The sequence below is a fragment of the Myodes glareolus genome, chromosome 8 (genome assembly GCF_982192425.1).
Source record: "Myodes glareolus chromosome 8, mMyoGla1.1, whole genome shotgun sequence".
NCBI lineage: Eukaryota > Metazoa > Chordata > Mammalia > Rodentia > Cricetidae > Myodes > Myodes glareolus.
Genome location: NC_142033.1, coordinates 16234745 through 16258712, shown reverse-complemented (window position 1 = coordinate 16258712; position 23968 = coordinate 16234745). Strand labels below are relative to the sequence as shown.

Below are 23968 nucleotides of genomic sequence, written 5' to 3'. Positions count from 1 at the left end.
CATTGTTACTCAATAACTGTAATTTGGCTACTGTTTTGTAATGTAATGTAAATATTGACATTTTCAATGGTCTTAGGTGACCCCTGTTAAAAGGACATTTGACATCCCAAAGGGGTTGCCACCCACAGGTTGAGAATCACTGTGTTAAAGGCTTTAGCTCCAAATATTGTGACATTCAGAGGTCTGAATCTACTTCAACATTTGAAAGTTTCGGAAGCACAGCAGAATTCATGGCGGAATCACCATTCAATGTGCTTTAGTAATACTGCTTTTATCTTGGGACTGTAAATCATCGTTTCTTAAACCTCACAATCAACATAATTAGCTTAACTAGTGGAATGTGAAAGGAAGAAAAATAGTATAGAAACTAGTTGAATAATTAAAACAACCTGGCTCCCATCCACAGGAAATACATCCCAAGAATATTTGGACATATTTGATTCCAAATGGTGTACTAAAATCTAAATTTTCTGTTTTTAGTGTATGTGAGTACCTAAGGCAAAATTTAAGTAACAAACAGGAAGCCAAAAGGATTTAATAATAATAACTGATAATAAATAGCATAATTATAGCTGAGTTTGTTGGCATGCTAACAGTGCCGCAAGTAGGACGACTCAAGGCTCAAGGTCAGCCTGATGTTTGTGTACAGTGGAATCCTTTTTCAAAAAGCAAAAACAAAGACAAAGACACACATACTATCAAAAAGTTATGTGGAAAAGGTTTTCTCCCAAAATACCCTTTTCTACTGCCCTTTCCCTTTCTCCCGGGGTGCTATGAAATAATCTAGTGTCTCTCTGAGGAGCTGGAGGGGGATGCATGCTGGAAACATTTTGGGTCAGGGTTTGACCACGGCTTAAAGGCTCCTTAAACATAACATTGACAACCCAAGTGGCTCTGTGACTGGTAGGGTAGGGGCAAAGTATGCTGTATGGATGCATGAGAAAGGGCTGGCTCACTGTGTGGGAAGTGTGGAATGGGATGGTGGGATAGTCCATCCTGCTTCTCAGGATGGCGTACATTTTAAAACATATGAATTACTTCTGGTATTTTCCATTTAATAATTTGGGGCCATGTTACTGCCCTTTGGTAGTTGAAATTAAAGAAAGTTAGACCACGGATACAGAGTGATTGCTGAACAAATAATTGCTAGTAAAATTTATTATATTCAGATATAATTCAAAATTATATTCAGCAATGAAGTCATTTAGTCAATAAGTTTAAGTGGACAATTATAAATTGCATTCATTTCAAATATGATGCATGCGCCTGCCATTTGGCAGAAAACTGCAGACTTTATACATTTGTTTAACTTTTCAGGTTGTCGGGGCGTGACTAAGTGTATGTACTTCACCTCTACTGGGACTTTAATCTTGTTTGATAACTTAGCTATGCCCTTGAGCGAAGCAGAACTTCCAGTATGCAGCTGTCCACAATTGTTGTAATGTTTACACTTTCTAAAAAGTTTTCTGAAACAAACTCTGGCCTATGAAGTTTATCGCGAAGCATTTATAATACACAGCTGACGTCAATTCAGGCCGGCACACGAAGGCAGCTGTCATGTTTACAAATAAACAAATATTGAGGTCATTAAATCATCCTTCTCCCTCATGTTTGGGTAAATAGCATAATATAAATAGTTGAAAGCAGAATTTATTCCTATATTGAACCTCATGGTATTTCATAATGTTAAGTATCCTCCCGCCCCAGGTATTCTGTATTACTGAACCACGCAATGACCAAAGTATAGACATTTAAAAATACTTCGCTCTGTTACGTAACTCTCTTTGGTACAAGATGGAGATTCCGCCCACTGTCAGTTTTAAAGAGTGGATGTTTATAACCACGTGGACTGCTGATCATCCAACAACTGCATATGGGAAAGCATCGCTTAAGCCCTCACATGATTGCAACACTCCCCACAAATGAGGCCATTTCTGTCTTGTGTGTTTTATTTGCTTTGCCATAGGATAAGAGGCTCTCTCTGATGCTTAGTCACATGCTGGTTATCTCTAATCTTCGTCATGAACGAGGATCGTTTCCTGCTTGACAAGGGTGTCTGGGGGAGTTCACACACAAATTTGCAATTTGGGGACAATTGATGTATTATTTCTCAGCTGCCTTTTGCGTGCCGGGAAATCTCTTCAGCATTTTGCATTTATGAGACTCTCTGACCTCTGGAGTCTCCTATGATGTTTGTTCTGCGATCACCATGCAGACTAAACCACAATTCAAATGTTTTAAACTCCAAGGCCAAAGTATGAAAGCTTAGACTAAAAAATGGAGTTCTAGGCACTGAGAAATAAAACCATCATTAGCATAGTCAGGACTCTAGGGAAGTGTGGTTTTAACACAAAACTATACTTAAAGCACGGATTACAATTGTGACTCTCTCTGTCTCTCTCCCCACCATGCACACAGTTTAATATTTATCCACAGTTTCTGGCTCATAACTTCTGCCCAAAAGAAATCCCCAGGAAATAGAAATTTGAGGACCAAAGTGGCTCAGAGAAATTCTAGTCTTGTGTCACCTCTCTTTCTTGGAGCTGACCATAAAAAATCACAGGACCCATGCTCTATGTGAGACCCTCTCTATTCAGAGGGAATCTTCCCCAGAACCTGGAAGGAAGATGCTGCACAGAAAGGCCATACGGAGCGCTCACGCTGATATCCCTAGCTGGGGTTTTTACACCAAATCTATTAAGGGTAGTGTGCAATAGAGTCCCCATTAAAAGTCAAACAGAAGGGATTGGGGGTAAGGAACTGATGGATAGATGAACACAGGAGAGACCCAGTTGCCAACCTGTGGAATTCGATACTATCTCTTGGTAGTGTCAGAACTTAGTCTACAGGTCCCCAATTGGTGTCTGCTACAGAATTAATTACCTGCTTGTTGATGCAGAGAAGCTCTCACACTCATTGAGGCCACATCTGTATTAGTTGCGGTGTGGCAACAAAGAGAATCGCTTTAGCTTCCTCGTCATGGCAGCCTGTTCGTTTTTCTACCTAAAATCCTCAAGAACGAGAAGACACCTATCCATTGTGACGAATTCCTGATCTCATCACCCGCTGGAGAACCTCCTCTAAGCCTCCTGACTGTGTGTCCCATCTCAGCTGTCAGAGTCTGCTCACCACCACCCATAGCCGAAGGTGTCCTTCTCAATGCGCCCCATTCCTGTGTCTGGTCCTGATTGCCTGATCTATGAGAGTTCCCAGTAAACACGATGTGCCTCTGGCCCTGGTTTCAGTGTGAAGCTGCCACTGAATCAGTCCACATCACTCTTGAAGTCCATGCAGCAGTATTTTTATAACTATCAACACGAACCCAGTGTTTCCATGCTTTTATTTCCAGTGAGAATACTTCGACATTGGATTTGGTCGCTGGGCATTTACTAAGGCTGCCTTATATCTACATGGCAGAAAATTTTGTAAAGAGTTGAGAAAAAGCAGTGTTAAAATACCACTCATTTTTAAAAATTAAATAAACGAAAGAAATCATGAGCACCTGTAAATCAATACATATATGGTATAAAAAAACAAATCCAATGTGTACTGAGTATATTTTATCAGACATTTCTACGAATGTATCTCTGTTATAGTTAGTGTTTACTCTTGAATTCCATTAAAATATGTACTTTATTTTATTTAGTTTTGAGTGTTTGCCCTGCATATAGGTCTTTTCGACCATTGTTCATGTCTGGTGTCCATGGAGTTCAGAAGAGGGTATTGGATTCCTAAAACTGTGCTTACAAATGGTTGTGAGTTGACATGCGGGTGCTGGGAATCAAACCTGTATCATCTGCAAGAGCAACAAGTGCTCTTAATTGCTGAGTAATCTCTCTAGCCTACACTCCTGATTTCTTATGTGATAGCATTGAGTGACTTTTTCATAGGCCCTTTGCTCAAACGCCTGTGTTTCCAGTAATACATGCTAGAGCTGCAGGTGCTTCTCAAGGTGTTTCCCCCCTCACAAGTCAGTTCTACATAATTCTATCAGCTGGTTGCATTCTTGGGGGTGTGTATGTGCGCAAGAGAGAGTCCAAGGAGAAAATACGTTCACAAAGATTGAATAATGTTGTTAGCCTTCTGGTTTTCCATGCCAGGTTTATTCAACCTCATAAAAGAAATTTATTTCTTGTGTCAGGTCTTACTATAAAGTCAGGGCTCTTCCGGAACTCACTGTGTAGACCAGAGTGTCCTTGATCTCAACTCAATCATTCTACCTCACCTTAAGAAATACTAAGGCAGAGTGTGCTGCCACATCTGGCTTCTTACAAAAATTTTTAGTGGAATATTTTAAACGTTGGAAAAGACACGTGCTAAGCTCATTTGAAGACTGTTGGTAAGAATGAGATGGATCGATTCTAATGAGGAAGATAATTTACTAGCATCTTTCCTACTTGAGGGACAGCAGTTTTTAACCCCAGTGTGTGAAATGCTTAGGAGTTATCACTCCTCACCTTAGAGCAAAAAACTACAGAGAACTGCAGCCAACCACCAGGCAAATACTGCCACCATTCCAACTAAAGAAACTGGTAAATTCAGAGAGTCGTTGATGAAATACACTAACCTGAAGCCATCAGTAGCTGCAGAAGCAGCTGTTCCAGTCATTTCGGCAATGTTGCTGGAGGTTGTGTAGGTTAGGGCGCGAGTGAGACATTCTTCACATTTTAAGGTCCCCACCCTTTAATGGGTTTTATCTCTAGAAAACTCCGTGGTGTTCTTATGATTAGGGACGAAGGAAGAACAGGGGAAAGACAGCCATCCCTTTGGAATAGGCACAGAGATCTTTAAAGTCCATAGGAAAGAATTTGTTAGAACTTCATCCTACTATTTACTCCAGAAATGGAAGACCATCTATACCAGGCCATCTGTGCCAGGCCATCTATGCCAGGCTATTTATACCAGGCCATCTATGCCTGGCCGTCTATGCACGGCCATCTACGCCCGGTCATCTATGCCCAGTCATCTATGCAGACCATCTATGCCAGGCCATCTATGCCACTCCACCTGCAGAGGAAAAGCAACTTGGGATGCACTTAACCTGGGAATACGAATTCACTGAAAGATACAGTTGTAAGATTGTAGAGTACTTTCCCTTTTTTCCCATTATTTTATTCATTTATTTGGCTTTTCAAGACAGGATTTCTCCATGTAACAGCCCTGGTTGTCCTGGAACTCATCTTGTAGTTCAGCCTGGTCTCAGACTCACAGAGATCCGCCTACCTCTGCCTCTCAAGTGCTAGAGGATTAAAGGCGTGCGCCACCACTGTGCAGAGAGTACTTTCCTTCTCTTTCACTTCTATCATCATGTCGGTGGGTTCTGGTACAATTGTAGTGGATAGCTTGGAGATTTGTTTAAAAAGAAAGAGAGAGAAGGTATATAGACATTCACAGAGGAAGAATTTTTAGAGAGGCCCAATGTCAGTATGAGACACCAAACCAAACAACAAAAATAAACTGTAAGAATTTTAAAGGCCTTGACATTTACCCTCGCAGCCAACATTAGACACAGTCCAACCCTGGAGTCCAACCCTTTATTTATATGAATTTTCTGCTAAAATACCCTTACCACTGCCTCTGCTACCTGGTACAACCTTCAACAAAGATATATATCCATAAAAAATGCTTGATGGAAAAGGGGAGATATAAATGTGACATCTTGAAGGCACTCAGTTCATTGTAGGCAAGAGAAGCAGCACAGGCTTAAGATAAAGGAATGCAGAAAGGTTTATTGCATTCAGTACACATGAACTCAATTTGTAAAGTGATCTTTTCCAGAGAAAACAGGTTCATTATTGAGGCAGTACATACATATTCACACAGGGGAGATATCACTAAGAGCCAGGCACATGCCTGAGCATGCTCAACCCCAGGCCATAGTCACATGTTCAAAAGAAGAGATGGCTGGTATATACATTTCTGGACAAGAATTTAGCACAATAATCAGTAAAGCTTTATTCAGGTCATTTTAAGAATGAGCTAGGATAACTTTGTAATTTTGACTAGTTTCTTGTAAGTTTCTCAAAGACCCTATGATAAATATCACCAATCTTTTAAAGAGATACCACCTTCCCTACCTACTACCTAACAAGACCTCAGGAATGACAAGGCTTAAATTGCGATAGAGACTTCCAAGTAAAGTGGAAGATTAGAAGCCTCTTACGGCATGGTGAAAACAGACAGAATTATTAGTAATGGGCTCCATTCCTTTAAGAGACAATAGCTAAAATGGCATTGATTAAACCAGGTGAGATTATTTAGGGGGACTGGCAGGAACAGCCAAGAACTGGTGCCCAATGCAGCTATACTGCAGGCTTTGCTGGTGGGAACCACTGGTGAAGTGTCTTCCACTAACACACAGGCATGGAAGGAATAGTTGGCTCCCTTTATCATTCCTAAAACTGTGGAAAGAAAGGACCATCCAAAATCAGAAGACATGCTGAGAGTACCAAAGTCCTGAAAAGAGCCTCTTTAGATCGTTTTACAGCTAACATTCTAGGCGCAGAGAACAAGTAAAAATGCAGAAAGCTGCCAGAAAGACGCAAAAGTCACATACAAAGGTAAGCCCATCAGAATTCCAGCCTATTTCTCAACAGAAGCTCTCCAAGTTAGGAAGCATAGAATGATGTGTCCCAATACATTAGCTGCCATCCCAGATTACCATATGCAGCAAAAGTATCAGTAGCTGAAGGAGAAAGACATACTTTCCATGATGAACACAGATGAAAGGAATGTTTAACTGAGAAACAGGAACTATGGAAAATACTTGAAAGAATACTTCTCTCTGTAGAAGATGAACATATCCACAATGCTTCTAGAAAGCCTTGGGAAAACCCAACAGAATGGAACAGTCCACAGAACGATTCCTTAACCAAAATCCAACGTAAGATTTTATTCTTCTTGGGGGAAGGGCATTTATATCTCTCTATTTAGAGTTTTTGAATGCATGTTACTTCTTAGTTATCAGAACAGCATGAGTTTTCTAGAGAGAGAATCAGTTTTAAAGGAAGGAGCCCCCCAAGAATTCAGTCCCAGAGAATCTCTCACTCTCGCACCATGCTGGAACACTATTAAAAAAAAAAAAAAGAACAGAAAAACATCAAGCCCTACAAAATCAGCACAATGGTGGGAGTTAACACACTACCTTAATTAATAACTTTGAATGATATTGTTCTCAGTTCTCTCAATCAAAAGACTAGTAGATTATACTTAAAAACAGATTAAACTATTTGTTTCCTTTAAGAAATGCACTTAAAAATCAATGAAAAATACACCCTCATAGTGAAAGGTTGGAAATGTGCCTTTTGAACAAATGGAATTGGAAAGCAAGTAAGTGTTGTAGTTTGAATAGCTGACAAGATCTATCCCTACCAAGATTAGTCAGCAGTAAAGAAGTCATTGCATACTCATTAAAAGAACAATCCATCAACAATTATAAATATATACACACAGAATATGTATTATCCATTTTCATATAACCAGAACTGGATATAAAGACATGGATTTATCCCAATATAATAATAGTGGTTGTCTTCAGTATCCAATTCTCACCAATAGATAGGTCACTCCAAGAACAACAACAAAACAGAAAAACATCAGAGCTAAATGACACAGTAAAAAAAATGATCTAATATGTAGATTATTCTCATTTTTTGTCTAAAAACTACAGATTACCCACTCCCAGGAGTTCTTGGAACTATTTATCAAAGATGTCATATGATAGGGCCCAAAGCAAGTTTCAACAAACACAGGAAAACCAAATAATATGTATTTATCTGAGCACATGATATGAAACCAGAACACAACAGCAAAAGCAGAATGTGCACATTTTGATGAAGACTGAACATACACCATTGGATGATGGACTGTTCAGTTTTGTTGTCAACTTGACACAAGCTTGGCTCACCTGGGAAGAGGGAACGTCAACTGTGAAAATGCTTCCAACAGATTGCCCTTGATTATTGACTGATGGAGGTGGGCAGTTCACTGCAGATGATGTCACCCTTGGGCAGGCAGTCCTAGATTGTATAAGCAAACAAGCTGAGCAAGCCATCGAGAGCAAGTTGGAAAACAGTATTCCTTCATAGTCCCTGCCTCAGTTCCTGGCTCCATGTTCCTGTTTTGAATTTCTGCTTTATATAAACTATAGGACTATATGCTGTAAGTTGAAATAAACCCTTTATCCCCCAAGTTACTTCTTTATATGTTTTTTTTAAATCACAGCAGTATAAAGAATATTAAGGAAAATGGTATAGTGGTTATTAAAGAAATCAAGTAGGAAATAAAACAATTTCTAGAATCAAATGAAAACAGAGCTATCAAAACCTATGGGATACAAGGAAAACAGTTGTAAAAGTGACTCTATGAGAGAAAGAGAGAGAGAGAGAGAGAGAGAGAGAGAGAGAAAGAGAGAATCTAAGATGAGAGTTAATAGTTAATATTAGTAGTTAAGGTTAAAACAAAATAACTGTATTTATCATCAGTCATTTGATTGACTGTTTTGCCTTAATTCCCATTATCAAGGAAAATCATCACTATTGCTATTCAGCAAGTTGCTGCCAACAAAACCAAATTACCTTGCACATTTAATGTTAGCCAATGAATCTAGAAATCCTGGAAAGACACAAACATATCTATGTGTGTTTCTGACAATTCAGTCATGAAAACCAGTAAGAACTTAATTACCTAAAGAGCACTAGCAATCAATGTGATATGATTGACATTTATAGAATATACCTCTCCAAACTGCAAAAATATGTGTGAAATGTTGTTGCAAGAGAGACCACACCAATTTGTTGTCAAGAGGGCCACTTGTTTGTTCCCTGCTGCCCAGACCCCTGAGATAATCACACAGAAACTATATTAATTAAATTACTGCTTGGCCCATTAGCTCTAGGTTCTTATTGGTTAGCTCCCTTTTCTATTAATCTGTGTATTACCACGAGGCTGTGGCTTACCCGGTAAAGTTCCAGTGTCTGTGTCCGGCAGGGCTACATGGCTTCTCTATGACTCACCTCCTTTCTCCCAGCATTCAGTTTAGTTTTCCCCGCCTACCTAAGTTCTGCCCTATTAACAGCCCAAGGCAGTTTCTTTAGTCACCAATGGTATTCACAGCATACAGAGGGGAATCCCACATCAAAATGTTCATCAAAATAAATTCTAGTGAGAGAGCATGATTGGAATTTATTATGACTTTAGAGTACTTAAAATGGGCACAGGAATTAGCCTTGAAAAATAACAACAAAAAGATAACTGAAAAATTCTCAAATATTTTATAAGTACATTTTCAAGGAACACACAGACCGAGGAAGGCCTAAACGAAATCTTAAAATATTTTGAACTAAATGAAAATAAACATTTTACTGCAAATTTGTAAGGTCCAGACAACGCAGTGTGTTGGAGGATGGGAGGAGTGGGTAACTACTGGCTTTTCATGGGCTTACTCAGGAATAGGAACCCAACTGAAGGTGGGCTGACTGGAGTCTTCAACTCTGGCTTATATGTCTCTCACCCCTTCTCTGGGACAGTTGCTGGTCCAGGCATTATTTTCATGGTGATAATAGAGGGGCCAAAAAGGAACCCCATCAGAGTCTCAAGTTCTGCTTATATCCCATTGGCCCAGTGTGCTTTAAGACTCAAGCCAGAATAAAGTGTAATGTATTTCCATACATTGAAGTGGAGATAACAGTGAATCTTTTAAAATAATAATTTACCCCAATAAAATCATACACAAATGTCCTAAACCTAAGTTCTTGGCACAAAAACTGGCACCTAGCAAATGTACCATTGCTTTGAGCCTTCTGTTGTTAGTCTCCGGAAGTAAAGCAGCCATCGTAGTTCTTGTTCTTCTTATAGTTCTTGTTGAGAAAACAAACAATGAATACAGAACAAAAACATGATGTAGAAGAGTCTTATGTATTTCTGTTGCTTTCATTGGCTAATTAATAAAGAAACTGCTTGGCCTGATAGGTCAGAACATAGGTGGGTGGAGTAGACAGAACAGAATGCTGGGAAGAAGGGAAGTGAGGTAGACGCCATAGCTCTCCTCTCTGAGATGGACCCCGGTTAGACTCGTCCTGATAAGTCACAGTCAAGTGGCAACACGCATTAATAGAAATGGGTTGAATCAATATGTAAGAGCTAGCCAATAAGAGGTTATAACTAATGGGCCAGGCAGTGTTTAAATGAATACAGTTTCCGTGTAATTATTTTGGGTAAAGCTAGTCAGGTGGCGGGAACGCAGCCCGCCATTCCTTTTGCTACAAAAACAAGTGCTTAATGTTGGTGGCAATATATGAATATTTGTGATACACTCTCCAGGAAAAACACTCATCTTGCATATATACTACAACTGAATATACATCTATATCTGAAACAGAGATAGATAGATAGATAGATAGATAGATAGATAGATAGATAGATAGATAGATAGATAGATAGATGATAGATAGATAGATAGATGATAGATAGATAGATAGATAGATAGATAGATAGATAGATAGATGACAGACAGACATGCCAGCGAGGTTGCTCAGTGGGTGGAGGTGCTTGCTGCTGAATCTGTCGACTCATGTGGGACCCACATGGTGGAAGGAGAAAACCAACTTGTATAACTTGTCCTCTGACTTCTACATACACTCTAGTGTACACATGGCTCCCTGCCTCATGTGAAATAAATAAACGCAATAAATAAATATTAAAATCATTGAAGCTGTGAAGATGGCTCAGTCAGTAAGTACTTGCCACAAAATACTTGAAAAATATAAAAGAATTCATTAAATTTTGGTGAAGTAATACGTTTTAGATGGTAGAGACAAGCTTTTGTCAGTACACTGTGTGTGTGTGTGTGTGTGTGTGTGTGTGTGTGTGTGTGTGAGTGTGTCTTGTCAGTGGGTTTTTGTGTCACTGTCACAGGATGCATGTGGGGGTCAGAGGGCAAGTCTGTGGAGTCAGTTTCCTCTTTCAACCTTTATGTGAGTTTGAGGAGTTACACTAAGGTTGGGATTGCACAGAAAGCATCTTTACCTTCGGAGCTGTCTTGCTGTCTCCCTGAAAGACTGAAACAAGAAATTTCTAACTCTCATGTCCTATGCTAGAACTCTGTTGAAAGGTAAAGTAAGATTGAACAAGTGTGTAGGCTGATTAAGGAAGTGGAAAACAAGGATTTGATTAGCAAGAAAAGAAGTATCAACAGCAGGCTATTTTAGCATTTTGTTTCCTGGGTTTTTTTCCCTGTCACTATTCAAAAGGCTTCCTAATTTTGAACCTAAGACTGTAAAATAGCTGGTCCCAATATGCCCTATGCTACAGTTACTAGCTCTTTCATAAACAAGAAATGTACAAGTAAATGTAAGAAGAAAACTGAGAATGGCCAGTGATTTAGTTTATCTGTTGAACTGTCCTTCCTAGCATTGTGAATGTCCTCCAGGTTCTAGTATCATGCTTATATTGATTTCAACGCTATGCCCATCAAGTGTGATTGGACCTTTTCTGTGAGGAATATGGCTCTCAGCTCCTCATTGCTGAGTTACCAGTGCAAGCAGTGCTGATTTCTCATCCCTGGCTGTGCGACGTTTCCTCAAAATGATTCATCTAATCTCTAGCCACTTTTCTAAGCATGCTTCGGGAGGTGTGAAGTCTTCAGGAACACTGTATTTTGAGGAAAGTCTAAAGTACTCAATAAGTTTGTGGTCATCTGGACCAAACCTATCAATGGCATTGTAACTTCTGGACAGTATTGATGGATGTTAAGAAGTAGTGTTAAGTGGAATGGTTGATGGGGCAATCTTCCCTACCATTGTATCTAACTTTGCATCACAGGTGTCTAACAAAACTGGTCCAGGAGCTAGTTAAGATAATGAGTACATGGTTAATGCATTAGGAATTACAGTTGCAATAATTATTAACATTCTCATGTCTGATCACCACCAGATATAGGACAACCTTGTCCAAATATAATTTCCTTCTCTTCCTATAATTTATAGTTTGGAATTCAGCTTTGGTAATCCATATATTCATCCACCAACTATGTACTAACTGCTTTCTATGTTAATAAACACCCAACTAGAGACAGCAAGATATCCAGGTACCAGTAAGGGTCATTTTTAAACAATATTAGAATCTCATTAAAGAAAATCAATGTATTTTGTAGGGGTTCATGGAAATTAAACGCTTGATCATCTACATCCAAAGCAACTGTTCTGCCATAGAGTTATTCTGCAGTCCACAAAACAGGTTTAAAGACAGCGCTGATATGAACAATAGTGGATGAATTATTGAATATCTTTCATTTGTCAGGCCATGTCCTGACACTTTTTTTTTGTACCTTACCTCTCACAACTCTTTCGTTGCTGTTGTTTTTGGAAATCTCACCTTCTGTGTGAGACATACTCCCCAGCTGTATTAAGCCTGTATAGCAAGTGTAGCTAGCTAAAAATCCACAATTATTGTCCTTGTGTCATGCAAGTTCTCCAATCCAAATTCCTATAAGTAATATACTTATTCTAAGATAAAATAAAAAACATATAAATCTGTAAAATCAAGAGTTTTAAATGAGGTAGTTTTGGAAGTAAAACTTAACTATATTGAGATTTCAACATATAAAGACAGATTTGTACACAAGAGGAAAAGGAAGAACCCAAAATATGGATGACAATAAATAAGATTGCAGAGAAATATTATTGTTATTATGATTAAAAAGTTTAGTGGTTTTAAAAATATGATTTGTTTTGCTTAATTTTTTCTTGTTTGTTTGATTCCCTATTTCTTTTCTAAATATAATAAGAATATAATATAATATAATCAGAACATATATATATTTAATTGAAAAAGCAAAAGCTGAACCAGCACAGGCAATCTGCAGAATACCAGCTCTGAAGATGCTCCCTGAGTGGTCATAGCACCACAAGAGGTTAAAGACACAAATGGGGACAGAAAGCTACTGCAACACAGGGAATTCAGACTACGCCTAGGGACTACAAGGCTGCCAAAGGCACAAGTGGATGGTTTCTGAGTATTGCATAGAGGAGACGTAAGTATGGCGAACCATACAGGAAAGTAGTAGAATCCAAGGCGTTTACCAACTGATCAGGTAACATCAGGGAAGAAAGAATTCAGTAAAGAGGACAAGCAGGACGCAAGAGGCAGAACTACGTGCAAAACACCAACAATGCACATTGTTGGTACGTGAAAGATATGGAAGCATAAAAGAAGCCAATTTAAAACCCCTTAAGTTGTTCTGTTTCAAGAATGAAACAAATTCATTGATGATATTTCTCAGTTTAGTGTCTGCATGGTTCCCGAGTGGTGAACAAAGATGATAACTTATGGTTCTGTTTTCATTATACAGAACAGAGTAAGCACAAATTTCTCTCAGGTCAGTGCATATTTACCAGCCAGTTTATTCACCAGATAGTTATTATAGAGTGCACTACACCTATATATACTACACCTATATACACTATACCTAAATACACTACGCCTATATACACTACGCCTATATATACTATGTCTATACACACTACACCTGTATACACTATGCCTATATATACTACGCCTATATGCACTACACCTATATACACTATGCCTATATACACTACACACCAAGTGAAGCACGGAGAACACAGGTTTGAAAAAGAAATGGTCACTTCATTCTAGAGCTCACTTTCCAGTTCAAGAAGGAGAGTATCAAGCATGCAAAGAAGTGCTAAATTTTATGATGATAAACGTATGGTATGGCAAGGAATATTTCAGGAATTGAGAAAATAACTAGAGCCTTCAAGAAAAAGGAATAGTGAAGATGTCATTTTCTTTGAGAGTGGACCAGGCCAATCAGGGGGCAGAAATACCAAAAGCTGGAGCTAAAGTGGCATGAAACTAGACTTAACTTAAACATCCCAGAAATAGAAAGTATGTAGCACACCTGTGCTTCAATTCTGAAATTTTCCTTCTGTGCTGGCTCATTTTATGTTAACTTGACACAAGCCAGAGTCGTTTGGGAAGAGGGAGCATCAATTGATAAAATGCCCCACCAGCTTGAATGTGGGCAAGACTGTGCAATATTGTTTTGATTGGTGATTGATGTAGGAGGGCTTACCTAGCTGTGGGAGGTGCCACCCTTGGGCTGGTGGTTCTGGATGCTAGAAGAATGCAAGCCCAGCAAGCCACAAGGAGCAAGCCAGTGAGCAGAATTCCTCTCCTCCATGTTCCTGCCATCACTTCCCTGGATACTGTATTACAAAATGTAGGATGGAATAAACCCTTTCCATCCCAAGTTGCTTCTGGCTATGGAGTTTTATCACAGCAATAGATACCTTAACGAAGACACCTTCTAACATTAAATGTGTCTCTTTTCCCTCGTTAGACAAAGGAGACTGTTTTTCGTGAATATGGTCTGGGCCATACCTAACAAGACAGTTATGTGTCAGTCCACAGAGATCGTTTTTTTCTAGTTTCTGAATCCTTACAAAGTTTCTTGAAGAGCTGTGTCTCACAAGCTGGAATCAAAGGGGAAAATAAGAAAGCAAGTATCCTTGCTTAGATGAAGTCTGTATTTTCGAAGCCCAGAATCGAATACTCATGAAGTGGGTTGCTTTTGTATGTCCTGGGGCTAGTAGCTGTGCTGCTTCGCCAGGATATTCCAGTCGGTACCTCCGAGCACAGCCCATTCGTGTTCAGTGTTTAACATCACATCCCTGTGGCTCTATCTTGTCAGCACAGGGCTCAGAGGAGATGTAGAAGAGCACAGAGCCCAGGCTTACACGTTGAGGATATGAGGACCTTGACCCAGAGCTAGCAAAGGACTTCTATGATCATCACACAGCAGATTATTTTCAAAGGAGGGATTAAAATTTGGATCTAAACTATATAGTTCAACAAACTTTGTTATATCTAAATGAGTCAGATTCTCTCAATGGTGGGACCCAGGCATTGATATTTTTCTTACAAAAATGACCAAACGACTTCAAATATAGCCATAGGTGAGACCAAGTATATCCCAAGTGTATCTCCAGACATCCAGTACAAATTAACCGTTCACCCAAACTCTCTTCATGGAGTAAGAGACACACTCTTGCATGATATCTTACTGAAGTATAATCTATTTGAGAGTCAAACACACAATGCCAGTAATAAAGACATCTAAAGCTATTATATTGTCTTCACTAGTGATGTCTTACTTGTCTGTTAGCAACAGAGTTAAGCGGTAAGAACAAACAAACAACAGCTCAGTGCTGGGGATGGGGTTCAGTGGTCCAGCACTTGTCTAGCTTGGACTAGGCAGAGTTCCATCTTCAGCACCTAAAAGAAATAAATAAAAATGAAATAAAATAAATCTAGGTTCTTTGTGATGTTCCACTTCTTAGATGCTTTTTCCTTCAAGGGTCCCATAAATTAGGAGAGCTAGCACCATTTACTGGTATTTACTTATAAAGAACAATTTATGTATCTTTGAGGAGACTAAAAGTCAAGCAAGTTTATACCTAATTCTCCCTCATGGAGTTTTCCACACCCAAGAAAGACATTAACATTAAACACTTCTGAACTAACATAGATCCACAGGTAATCATAAAAAACTATGGAAAAAATTTAATAGAAAAAAATTTCCACATACTAAATATGCTCATTTGGCCAGTTGCCTCATGATTGCCTGAGGCGTGGAATGTTTTCTGAAGGAAAAGGGTTAATAGGTACTTTGAACGGCTTTTTGAAAACTCCCATTTTTAACTGTAACATGTTGCTTTTGGAGCAGCAGGATCAGGGTAGGCAATGAGGGCAGGTGTCTTGTGAACAAATACAGCAGCATCCCCAATTCTCCATCACTACCCATGCAATCACCACTGAGGACAGCTGCATTCCCAGTTCCCCATCACTACCTATGCAATCACCACTAAGGACAGCTGCATCCCTAACTCCCCATCACTACCCATGCAATCACCATCACCACTGAGGATCTGCACCAAGGAGGCCATTTTGTCATTAGAATAGAACTCAGCAACAGTCAAAGAAGCCACCACTTTGAACTCAGCCATTTTTGTTTATTTGCTTCCCAGACACTTCCTCCCTCTTAACGGGCTTGGATTGCAATCTTTCCCCACCTCAAACCCATTTTCATTTACTAGTTTCGGCGGGTGGATTGTTAAAGGAAACTAGCTGATTTTTCCTCTCAGTCAATGAGTGTGGTAGTAGGACAGAAAAAGGGGTTTGGGGCTAAAATTTCACTTTCTTTCTTTCTTCTTTTAGCTTGTTTTAGAAGCTTTAAAAAATTGTTTCATTATTTGTAATATCTCTGTATGGCATTTCCCAGATATGCTAAGTTTTTTAAGCAATAATTTTAGTCAGCATATAAAATAGGTGTAATTATGCTTTTGGCCTTTTCATTTATGTACATCAATGTATGCCAGTCATATTTACCCTGTTCACATCATACACACACAAACACATACTCACACGTGTGTGTGTTAAATCTGCATTCTACAAACTTTCAATGTAATCTTACTTTTTTTTTAGAATCAAACACATTTTATAAGCACAATGAACACTGGAAAGTGATTTAGCAAACGCTTTGGAGATGGGAATCAATCATCTTGAAAGGAAGGAACATAGAGTTCATTACAAGGAAAGATAATGAAAACTTTCTGCAAAATAGTGAGGCAGGTCTTAGAAAATAATCTTAGACCAGGAAACTCTAGAAGCACGAAGTATAATAAAAACACATGACAGCCTCATATATAAAAGCAACCCCTGAACTGGATTCACTAAATGATGGAGGTCAGAGTGTAGTATGATGAGGCTGGAATCTAGCTGCTGGCTTGAATTTTACCCTTGTTGTTCAGAGCCAAAAGCCTTGGACAAATGTCACTTCCCCATTTCTCTCTCCCTTCCTCCTTTCCTCTCCCTCCCTCCATAACTCTAGCATTTTTATAGTATTTTTTTACATTGTTTTTATTTACTAACTTATTTTTTAAATAGTAGTCCTAGCTTGCCTGAGACTCTTTAGATATGCCAATCTGGCCTGAAACTCAAGGCCATTAACCTGCCTCTGCCTCCCAAGTCCTGGGATTACAGACACAATCCACCAAGTCTCATTTTGGAAAAATTCTTTTTTATTTCTTTTTTTGTTTATTTTTCTTTTTTAAAGAAATCAAACAATTTTTTTTCATTTTACATACCAGTTTCAGCTCCCTTGACCTCCTCTCCTCCCATTCCCTCCACCTTTCCCCCACCCCATCCACTCCTCAGAAAGGGTAAGGCACACTGCCTTATAGAAGGTTCAAGACCCTCCCTACTATATCTAGACGAGCAAGTGTATTCATCCAAAGAGAATGGGTTCCCAAAAAGTCACTACATGCTTGGAAAAATTCTTAACCTTTTCTTTTTTTTTGCTTTAGTCTCATCTATCTGTAAAATAGAAATAAAATTTTTATTCCTGTAGTTATTTTAAGTAATAAATATGCAAATATATTTATACTGTCTAGTGAGTTACAGAATATTACTTATGAAGGTTCGCTGCTCTCACTGTCATATTTAATTTAAAGAACAAATATTGTTTTCAGTTCTAACTATAAATAAAGCCATGACAATTATTTTTTCAACTCTTCACTCTGATTGGGTGATCAGCTGTCTACACTATCCACTCGGGACTCAAGCAGAATGCACAACTGTAAATGTGATAGGGGCCTTCTCAAGCAAATCCTGTAAGTTATCAGATGAAACAATGAGAAATGAAGTTGAGTGCCCAGTCACCTTTAAAAGTCTCTTGGCTTTCCATTTTCCACTGTTTTACCATATAGCAAAAAGAAATTTTCTTCTGAGTTTTGAAGCCAACTCAATAACCTGTTTCCATGGAGACCTTGTCCACCCAAATTTGCAACAGTGACTGACTCAGCGAAGGATGGCACGGCTCTATTTACTGCGTTTTCTCTCATTTTCTTTTCCCTGAGACATAATCTGATTCCTTTTTTAGTATTATTTTTATATTTAATTTTTTTCATTTTAGACACCAACCCCAAGTCCCCCACCCTCCCCTTTTCCTGTCCCCTCACCTCCCCTAATCCCATCTCCCACTCACTCTTCAGAGAGGATAAGACCTTCTTTGGGGAGTCAACAAACTCTGGCATACCAGGTAGAGGCCAGACCAAGCCCCACCCCCCTGGATCAAAGCTGAGCATCCCTCCATAGAAAATGGGTTCCAAAAAGTCAGTTTATGAACCTAGGTAAGTCCTGGTCCCACTGCCAGCTCCCCAAAACAGATATAGCCGTTCAATGGTCACCCACATTTAGAGGGTCTAGTTCTGTCCCTTTCAGGTTCCCCAGCTGTCAGTCAGTCCAGAATCGATGAGCTCCCACTAGCTCAGGTCAGCTGTCCCTGTGGTTTTCCCCATCAGGATCGTTATTCCCCCCTTACTCATATAATCCCTCCTCCCTCTCTTCAGCTGAACTCCAGGTGCTCAGCCCAGAGCTTGGCTGTGGGTCACTGAATCTGCTTCCGTCAGTTACTGGACGGAGGTTCTATGATGACAATCAGGGTAGTCACTAATCTGATTATAAGAAAGGTCAGTTCTTACACCCTGTCCACTATCGCTAGGAGTCTTAGCTGGGCTCATCCTTGTGGTTTCCTGGGAATTTTCCTAGGACCAGGTTTCTCCCTAACCCCAGAATGTCTCCCACTATCAAGATAGCTCTTTCTTTGCTCTCCTTCTCTGTCCCTCCCCCACCCAAAGATCTTGAACCTTCACATTTCCATCCCCCATCTACTCCCTCCTACCCCCTCTCAGACATGTTCTGATCCTATAGCCCAGACTCATCTCACACTTATGGCCAGTCTTCCCTCAGTCTTCCCTCAGTCTTCCTAATTTAGGGATTACATAGATGAACTTGGTTACTTTTCTTATTTTGCCTATAACAGGTTTAATAGTTTTGGGGATTTCAGGGTTGTACCTATTGCAATGTCATTATGGAGACATTCAATCAAGAGGTGTTGAATCAGTAAGTCCATGAGAGATTTGCCCAAACATTATTGTCAGCTGATTACTGGTAGAAATACAAAATTGAGCCAGGTGTCATGGCAAACCTGTAATCCCAGATCTTGGGAGGTAGATAAAGGCAGATCTCTGTAAGTTCAAGGCCAGGATGCTCTACATAGAGGGTTATAGGACATGAGGATACATAGAGAAACCATGTCAAGAAAGAAAGGAAGGAAGGAAAGGGAGGGAGTAGCGATGGATAGAGGGAGGAAGGAAGAGAGGGAGAGGAGAAGGAAGGATGCTCAGGAGTGGGACCCAAGGCCTCTAGTATACTAAATGTTTACTCTACAATTTATTCTCTTCCCTTCTCTCTCTCTCTCTCTCTCTCTCTCTCTCTCTCTACATATATATATATATATATATACATATATACACACACACACACACATCATAATTACACACACACTTAAACATACATCTTTCCCACATGCATTTTTAGTATCTTTGTCAAAAAGCGGGCAGCTACATTCAGAAAATCCGGCCACATTCAGAGAATCTGGTTGGATCACATGCTCGTTCAGTCATGGTCCATCTGGCCTTGGTAAACTCTCATTAGATCCGACCCCTTGTATCAGTGGGTGATAGTATCCCTCGCAGTCCTTCGTCATTTTCTTCCTCCTTTTGCTCCTCGTTTGGATCTTGGGGGGCTCAGTTCGGTGCTCCAACGCGGGCCTCCATCTGTATCGTCATCCAACGCCAGATGAGGGATCTCCTGGCGGATAGGTAAATAATCTTCATCAGGTTCGTCTTCTTATTTAGCTTCTCTAGGATCACGAATAATAGGCTCAAAGACCTTTAATTATGGTTAGAATCCACTTATGAGTGAATACATACCGTGTTCCTCTTTTTGGGTCTGGCTTACCTCACTCAGTAAAGCGTTTTCTATGTCCATCCATTTGCATGCAAAATTCAAGATGTCATTATTTTTTACCGCTGAGTAAAACTCTAATGTGTATATGTTCCACACCTTTTTTAACCATTCTTCTATTGAGGGGCACCTAGGCTGTTTCCAGGTTCTGGCTATTACAAATAGTGCTGCTATGAACATAGTTGAACAAACGCTTTTGTAGTATGTTTGTGCATCTCTAGGGTATATTCCCAAGAGAGGAATTGCTGGGTCCTGAGGGAGGTTGACTCCCAGTTTCCTGAGAAACCTCCACACTGATTTCCAAAGTGGCTGCACAAGTTTGCAATCCCACAAACAATGGCTGGCCTGCAGTCTTTCCGAGAAGCCATTGACAATGACACTGGGACTGGTTTCCTCTGCATATACTGGATTTTTGGGATCCAGTCTGTTTGGATGCTCACCTTCCTGGACCTGGAGTGAGGGGGGAGGAACTTGGACTTCCCACAGGGCAGGAGACCCTGACTTCCCTAGGGGGACAAAGAGGGAGGAGGAGAGGGAGGGGGGAGTGGGAGGGCGTTGGGAGGAGGGGCGTAAATGGAAACTTTTTATAATTTAATAAAATTACAAAAAAAAAAAGCGGGCAGCTATAGCTTTATGGGCTTCTATGTGGCTCTTCTATCCTATTCCAATTGTGCTCGCTTTTGCATGTCTTCTATTATTTCTTGCCTAACTCAGACCTCAAGCACTACATGGCGGAGACTGAGAGAGTAGACATGCTTATCCTGTTTCTGATCTTGGTGGCAATGATTTGGGTTCTTTTCCATTTATCATGAGGCTGGTGATAGCTTTGGCATATATAACCCTTATTATGTTAAGGAATGTTCCCTCATTCCTAGTTCCTCCATGACTTTTATCCTGAAGAAATATTGAATTATATCAAAGGCTTTTAATGTGACTATTGAGATGATGTTGTAATTTTTGTCTTTGAGTGCATTCATGTGATAAATAATATTTATTGGTCTCTTGAGCCAACTTGATCATGATGAACAATCTTTTTGATTTAGAACTCAATTTGCAAGCACTTTATTGGGGTATTCTGCATCTGAATATTTTATTTCAGCAGGGAGATCATGGTGTAAATTTATCTTTTCTTTCCTTCATACTTTCTGTCTTTATCTGTCTTTGGTATCAGTGTAATGCTGCTGGCTTCATTAAAGGAGTACCGAATGAAGTTTTCTTTCCTTTTTTACTTCATGTAATAATTGAGCAGCATTGGTGTTAATACTTTTTTGAATTTCTGGTAGAATTTTGGTGAGTCCATCTGGCCTTGGGCTCCCCCTGCCCCCAGTTTGGAGAACTTTAACCCTGGAAGTAAGACCAACAATTGGCAAAGCACCTCTTATAAAAGCAAGACGCTCCTGTAGGGCACAGCGTACAGTCGGGTGAAGAAGCAGCCAAAGGAGGAAAGGAGTCTCAGGCAGCTATGTGCTGAACTGAGGATTAATGATTAGAGTACAAAAGAAGTTGGAATGTAAACATTAAGAGAATAAATAACTCAGTAGAAAAACGGATTGCGTGACCAGACAAAGAGGTTTCAAAAGAGTAAATACAAGTGACTAGAGATCACTTACAATTTTCAACATCATCAGCCCTCAGGGAAATGCAGATCCAAGGCATTTTAAGATTGTACCTCATTCCTATCAGAAGAGCTGTCATTAATAAATCAAATAAGAACAAACACTGGCATGGGTGAGACAGGAACCTTTATACATGGCTGATAGGAACAGAAACTACTGCAGTTGCCTTGGAAATCAGTCTGGAGGTTTTGAAAAAAACAGAACTAAAACTAACTGATTAACTATGCCACAACACACACACACACACACACACACATATATATATGTTGTGGCACATATATAACATATATGTGTTATATATATATGTATATGTATATATAACAGAGAGACCTGTTCATTGCTGATGAACACACAAGAACTATGAAATGGAAACAGACTAGATATTTGTCAACTGATCACTTAGACAGAAATGTGAGAAACAGATTTATCAGAAAGAAGACAAGTTACGGGGGCCAGGAAGGGGTTAAGAGAGGGTGAAAGGAGAGAGTACACGTATGAAATGATGAACAAACTCAATTAACAATAAAAGTACATGCTACAATGCCATGATGAATTCGGTATCTTTTAAAAATTAACACATTTACTAATCACATTAAAAATTCAATGTATTTAAGCAATATTACACATGTATATATAGTCTGTAAATTATATTCATTCTATTAATCTCTTAGAAATAATTTCACATATGTATAAAATTGAAATTACTGATTTGGCTGATGTTTTAAAATTATTCATTAGTTGGAAAATTACGAGTTTATTTTATTCTCCAACTATTCTGCATGCCTTCAAAAATGTTTTGTGTCTTTAAGAGGAAATATGATTGCACCTGATACTATGTACATATATATTTAAATGAACGATGAATGAAAATTGTTGCTAATTATTTAGAAAAAGTCGAATGCTATTGTGCGGAGGCAGTGGCAAGTGTGCCTGATGTGTCATGGTGGAGTCATTCTCGAAAAGTGATGGCTGCAAAATTGAGTAAACACAGAACCAATAAAGAAAAGATTTCCTCACACCATGTTTGGAGCCAGCTGGCTACAGAGCACGTGCTGTGGAAAATTCTGAGAGACCTGTGAGGATTTTTCCCCTCGTGCTGGCATCAGCTGTAGAGTGGAAAACCTGCTTCTCTGTAGAAGACGCCACAGAACTGCCCTTTGCCCAGTGCTACCAGCGTGACCCCATTACTCTCCCTTCGTTCGAACAGAAGGACCAGCACTCCATTTCCTGGAAGAAAACAGCAGCCAGAATGAGTGAGTTCTTCTCTCCCCTTGCAAGCATCTGCCTGAGTCACTGGGAGAAGCTGATGATCCAAGCCGATGACCCATTCTTTTGAGTTTTTGCTTTTATTCCTTAGGCCCTTGTGCTATTTTTATTTTCAGCTCTAATCTGCAGGGCCAATGCCACTTCATAACCAAGTCTCTTCTAATTCCATTTTACAGAATATGACTCCTATCAACAGCCCACAAAGCCACAACCCATTACCGGTGTTACTTTACTCAGCTGGAGTCATGGCTGTGTCCAAGAGAAATCCCTGCAAGCCTCTTGCCATCTGCCTTCTCAACAGATTCAGATCAGCAGAGAAAGCTTTCCAATCTCTAGTCTACTGTTCATGGGTTCCTCTGAAGTCATAAATATTGATCAAATACCAAAAACCATCTCCTAAGAACGGGCGCTTGCCTCCAGGAGTGGGTCCTTCCAGGGAACATTAACTTTTTCTGGGCACTGTGCTAGCTAAACACACTGCTTAGCTTCTGCATGGATCAGCTACTATTCATTCTCCTTCCCCCGTCAGCCAAGCTAGGGAGACTGAGAAGGCTGCTCAAGGATTTCCCTTCAAATGCTCTAAATCTTAACCACTAAAAGAATGCAATATTTCTTTCCAACAACAAAGTTTGTGGACATCAAAGGCCTTGACTGAAGGGAGAGAGAATAACAAGGAAAAGAATTTAAAAACAATCCTGTTTTATAATTTGAGCTAGAAAAATCAAGAAAGTTATTAGGCAAAACCATTCAGGCTCCATTTTCCACCCCAGTCTCCTTGTGTGCAAAGTTCTTAAGCCTTCCAGAGGAATATAACAAACAAAAAGTAAAACAACAACACAACAAAAGTCTATCTGTCTGAACAGATGTGAAAATAAGACCTAGAAATAAAAGCCAAGGTGTACAAAGTTGATTCACTAGAAGTGCAGGACTCTATCTATAGAACCTATAGAATTCTATGAATCTAGAAAAAAAGGTAACCCCGACCAGAAGAGATTCTGATGAATTTAAGCATCCCAGGCTGGACTAGCTCCTCATAAAGAGCAATTGTTCCCCCAAGTAAGACTCCATCAACAACGGGAAGAAACTAAGAAGCAGACACATACTGAGTTGTCCAGCTTGGAGTAGGTGAGCCGATTTGTCTGGCAAGTCGGTGAGAGCTGAGGTAAGGACTGTTTCAGTTCACAATGGAGACAGGC

General features: G+C 39.6%; 1 long non-coding RNA gene across 2 annotated transcripts in view; it reads right to left on the bottom strand.

The window, feature by feature from the left end:
* Positions 1–2837: 2837 nt before the first annotated feature.
* LOC146893782 (uncharacterized) overlaps positions 2838–23968 on the bottom strand; it is a 22009-nt gene continuing 878 nt past the window's right edge. The window contains exons 2-4 of one of the 2 annotated variants that reach the window (XR_015738536.1): positions 15177–15297; positions 7907–8018; positions 2838–5342 (exon numbers count right to left, since the gene is read on the bottom strand). This is a non-coding gene — a long non-coding RNA (uncharacterized LOC146893782). Of the gene's footprint in view, positions 5343–5542; positions 7068–7906; positions 8019–15176; positions 15298–23968 lie in introns of those variants that run through there. The other variant, XR_015738537.1, reaches the window with a different exon arrangement.